Genomic DNA, 5430 nt, shown 5'->3' on the forward strand with positions numbered 1-5430 from the left:
GTACTTTAATTGTACAGCTCTCTTCTAAAACTCTATGGGCTAGATTCACAGAGGGACTTTGGTGCCTCATTGCTGGTTTAGCTACCTAAATGTCAGGATCAGGCCTCACCGGGAATCACAAAACCGCTGCTTAGCTGCCACCAGACTCTATAGGAATCTACACTTGCTCAGGGCCTAAGATTTGCAGAAAAGTTCTCTCAGTGTATGTGCTTCTGTCTCTGGGCATGTCCACTGCTGCCCCATCCCAGGCTTCCAGATGCACGAAGAGAGGCATTTCTCTGCCTCACGTGGCTGTGGCAGACATGCTGAGGCATGGCTTGCAGGATCAGGCCCCTGTGTGCTCTCTCTCAGGTGAATGCCAAAACCACTGGGCAGGGGGATATTGTGATGTGGGAATCTCTCAGTATCTCCTGTTGTAGCTGTTCCAGTTTGGATAAATAATTGGAGAGTCAGTGGAGCAGGGGGACTGAATGCTGGGGCCCCCACAACCCGTGTAAGTGTTGTAACCACCAGGCTATACAGTGTCTGTCATCACAGCTGAGAACCCCAAGCAGAGACAAGCGCCTTCCACCAGCCTGGACTTGAGTGCTGAGTTTGTGGATCACTTTCCCAGGAACTTGTCGTTCTTTGTTCTTTGTACCAGGAGCCTGGGCACCTAACTCAGCCTGTCTGAATCCCAGTGATTTTATAGGGGTCTAAAATTTTATAGGCACCATGATTCTCAGTAACTTGACACCTGAGTTCTACTGTGAACCTCATCCCATGTGTCTGGTTGGAGCTTACTAACTGAAATGGAGTTTCTCCTGGCTGACACTAGTGGACAAGAGCAGAGGAGCTCAGGTATTGCCACTGTCTACCAGAGCAGGGTCCATCTAGCTCTCTGTCCTGACTCTGACAGTGTCCAACACGACATGAGTCACAAGGAAGGGCACAAAACCCCATAATAAAAAATTACAAATAAACCTTTCCCAGGGAAATAGTTTTCGTATGGGCTAATGCAGGCAGGCTTATATCTTTTGCATTCTCTTTTAATCCATGGATGTTTGCATAATATCCAACACTTCCTACAATCCTATTGTGACCGGCCATGGTAATCCCTGCAACAATGAGTTCCACAGGTCACTTGTGTGTTCAGCAAAATAATCCCACCTGTTTTAAATGTGCTGCTTTTCAATTCATTGAGAGTCACCCTGTGGTCAGAAACTAGGCCCGTTGGTTCATGCTAATCAAGACAAAGATGCAAGTTCTTACTGATCAATGTTTTAAATTTTTTTATATATATTTTACTCAAATAGAATGGATTTCTCTGGATTTCCATCTCTGTAACTGACAGGAGATTTGGCAGAACAGGCCACCTTCAGTGGGGAGTGGAAAGGGGACCTAACTGGTGTCACTTAGACTTCCTCTTGGCCTGTCAACATGTGAATTACATGAGATACAGACTCCCTTGTACTCATTGGACAGATTCAGCTTTGACCTGCTGCACTGGTTATGTAATTGCAGATCCTCACAAGGACTTGGGCACCTAACTCCCATCAACATTCCAGCTGCCCAGCAAACAAAAGTGTCTGGAAAATTTTTGTTTTTTCCTAGTTTGCAAAGGGAAGGGAAATAAAATAGACAAACTGAGGAGCGTAGAATCATAGAATATCAGGGCTGGAAGAGATCTCAGGAGGTCATCTAGTCCAAAACCCTGCTCAAAGCAGGGCCAATTCCCAACTAAATCATCCCAGCCAGGGCTTTGTCAAGCAGGGCCTTAAAAACCTCTAAGGAAGGAGATTCCACCACCTCCCTAGGTAACCCATTCCAGTGCTTCACCACTCTCCGAGTGAAAAAGCTTTTCCTAATATCCAACCTAGACCTCTCCCACCACAACTTGAGACCATTACTCTTTGTTCTGTCATCAGGTACCACTGAGAACAGTCTAGATCCATCCTCTTCGGAACACCCTTTCAGGTAGTTGAAAGCAGCTATCAAATCCCCCCCCCCCATTCTTCTCTTCTGCAGACTAAACAATCCCAGTTTCCTCAGCCTCTCCTCATAAGTCATGTGCTCCAGCACCCTAATCATTTTTGTTGCCCTTCACTGGACTCTTTCCAATTTTTCCACCGTCTTCTTGTAGTGTGGGCCCAAAACAGGACACAGTACTCCAGATGAGGCCTCACCAATGTCGAATAGAGGGGAATGATCACGTCCCTCGATCTGCTGGCATTGCCCCTACTTATGCAGCCCAAAATGTAGGGAAGATGGGGACGAGGACTCATCTGTAGAGCATCTTCTTATGGCCAGGTGTGAGCATAATGTCTCTTTCCCCATCTGGAGCCCCCAGCGGATGGTCACCTTGGTGGACCACCTTTTCCCAGGGCTCAGCCTTTGGGTTAGGTCATAATTTAAATCCCCCCATTCCAGTGTACCAGGGTCCCAGAAAAAAAGTCTAGTGTCCTTATATCAGGTCTCTGGCACCAACTCTAGTCCTAGGGAGCTTGAGCAACCTTACCATATGGCTTCCAGTCATCCTTGGCCCCTTTTCAAGGACTTCATGCCCTTCCCCTGTGGCTGGTAGGGGAACCCTGGCCCACACACTCCACCAGTTTGCAGCCTAGGGGCCCTATAACCAACAATCACGGTCTGCTCCTTTCACATGCCTTCTTCTTCCAAACCTCTCTAGGTTCAGCCTTCTTTCAGGGGCAGGCTCTCCCCTGGAATCCCTTAACAAAAATCCCAAGACAACGGATGAACTGAAGCCGATTTCTACCCTCCTCAGGCTTGGCCTCTCATCCTTCCCTGCTGCTTTGTTCCTCTGCTGAGCCGCTCCCAGGGCTCTTTCCCTGATTCTCCAAATCCTGCCCTTTGTTCAGGGCTTAGTACTGGAGCCAGCTTTGTTCCAGTAGTTGCTATCTCTCACTGCCTCTTGCCAGATTTCCAATCTCAGGAGACTATCCCTGGGGCCAAATCTCTTCAATATCTCTCCACTCCCTAACTCAGAGAGAGGTGCTCCTTGCAGCCCCCTTCTTCGCTGAAACTCTTGCCTTCATGGAGCTCACCTAACACCTTCCTCAGCTGGCACTCACCTTCAGTTAAGTCTGGTTCTCTCTCCACATGCAGCCAGGTAACATAATTGGCCCAAGTTAACCCTTTCAGGGCCTTTTTGGGCTACATAGTCAATCACACCAGTGTAGATAGATAGATAGATAGATAGATAGATAGATAGGCTATCCCAATATAATCTGTCTATCTATCTGGCTAGCTAGGTAGCTAAGCTTTCTTAAAAGCATGAGATGGCCTTAAAATCATTAAAGTGTTAAGAAAACACTAAATGCCTTGTTATTTGTATTTGTTTTCTGATTTCTGCACCTTTACAGTACATTAGTGTCACATTTTCAGGTTTTTCTCTGAAACCTAAGGACTGGAAACTTACTTTTGAAAATATAAATAATAGCTGCGATCCTCATCTAATCCTGATAACAGTCTTCAAATATGTTAAGGGCTTTATAAAGACTATTCTCAATGTCCATTGAAGAAAGGACAAGAAATCATGGGCTTAATATGGCCCATGACTTCTATAAGGTTGGAAGGGACCACAAGGGTCATCTAGTCTAACCCCCAGCCAAGATTCAGGATTTATTCTGTCAAAACCATCCTGGACAGATGGCTACCCAGCCTTCTTTTGAAAATCTCCAGTGAAGGAGATTCCATGACCTCCCTAAGCAGTTTATTCCATTGTCCTACCATTCTTACAGTTAGGATTTTTTCCTGAGATTCAATCTAAATCTGTTGTGCTGTAGTTTGAACCCATTGCCTTTTATCCAGCCCTCTGTGGCAAGAGAGAACAACTTTGCTCCATCTTTTTTCATGGCAGCTGCTAGGGTTCCCTCCCCACTCTGAACTCTGGGGTACACATGTGGGGACCCGCATGAAAGCCCCCCTTTAGTTTATATTCCAACAGTTTAGGGTTAAAAACTTCCCCAAGGCAAAAAATTCCTTTTCTTGTACTTGGACGGTATTGCTGCCACCACCAAGTGATTTAAACAAACATTTAGGGAGTGGCAGTTGGAGCCCTACCTTCTCCAAATATCCCCCCCAAACCTCTTCACCCCTTTTCCTAGGGAGGCTTGAGAATAATATACTAATCAAATAGGTAAACAAAGTGAGCACAGACCAAATCCCTGGTTTTTAGGACACTGAAAATTAATCAGGTTCGTAAACAAAGAATTTTATTAAAAAAAAATATATAAGAATCACACCTGCAAAATCAGGATGGAAGATACCTTTACAGGTTAAATAAAAAGATTTAAACCACAGAGGATTCCCCTCTGACTCTGCTTCTCAGTTACAAAATAGGAATAAAATTACCTCTTAGCATAGGGAAAATTCACAAGCTAAAACAAAAGCTAATCTAATGCATTTCCTTGCTATTACTTACAATTTCTGTAATTTTAGATATATAATTTCAGGATCTTGTTAGGAGCTGGTTTTCCTATTTGGTCTCTCTCTTTGTCCCGAGAGGGAACCAACAAAGAGAGCACAAAAAAACCCTCCCCCCGACCATTTGAAAGTATCTTTTTTTCCACATTGTTCCTTCTGGTCAGGTGCCAACTAAGTTAAATGACCTGATTAACCCCTTATAGGTAAGGGGATTCTGTACCTCTGGCCAGGAAGGAGGTTATGTTACTGCATACATAAGAGTTGTTACCCTTCCCTTTATATTTATGACAGCAGCCTTTTAAGTATTTGAAGACTGATATCATGCCCCACTCAATCTCCTCTTTTCCAAACTAACATACCCAGTTCCTTCAGCCTTTGCTCATAGGGATTGCATTCCATCCTGTACCTATTGGGTTTCTGGGAACTGGGAAGGCGGAAGCCCACCCATTGCTAATAGATCCCCCCCCTGCCTAAGGGGAGGATCTACAGGACCTCAGAACCCCACTGATTCTGGGGGACAACTAATAAAAGAACAGGGACAAGAGTGAGGTCAAAGGGTCATAAGAAGGGAGCCTGATGGGGACACCGAGCAGAGAACCCCGGACAGCATCCAGTGCTCCTCGAAGGCGTCAAGGGCATTCTATCGTGTAGCAGAGTGGATCCCTGCTCCTGCCCTGAAGGGATTAAACACAGCCCTGGGAAGGGGCTGTGGCTGGAGAAAGCAGCCTTTAGGCTGGGCTGATTTGGGGAAGTGGCTGCAGCTGGGGCCATGCCCCAAACTGAGCAACAAGACCTTATGAGAGGCCAGGGAAGCCAGAAGCCAAGGGGAGTCTCTGTCTGTTTGTAGATGGAGAAGGGCCTGGCTGCAGGGAGCTAGACACAAGGTAACTGAGTGAAGCAGGGCTGGGGAAAGGCAGAGGAGCTGGGGAGCTCCAGCCTGGAAAGCCCCAGGCTGCAGTCTAGCATTCGGCTAATAGGTACTGGGGGTTGCAGAGGGCAGCCCCA

The sequence above is a fragment of the Gopherus flavomarginatus genome, unplaced genomic scaffold (assembly GCF_025201925.1).
Source record: "Gopherus flavomarginatus isolate rGopFla2 unplaced genomic scaffold, rGopFla2.mat.asm mat_scaffold_90_arrow_ctg1, whole genome shotgun sequence".
Taxonomy (NCBI): Eukaryota; Metazoa; Chordata; order Testudines; family Testudinidae; genus Gopherus; species Gopherus flavomarginatus.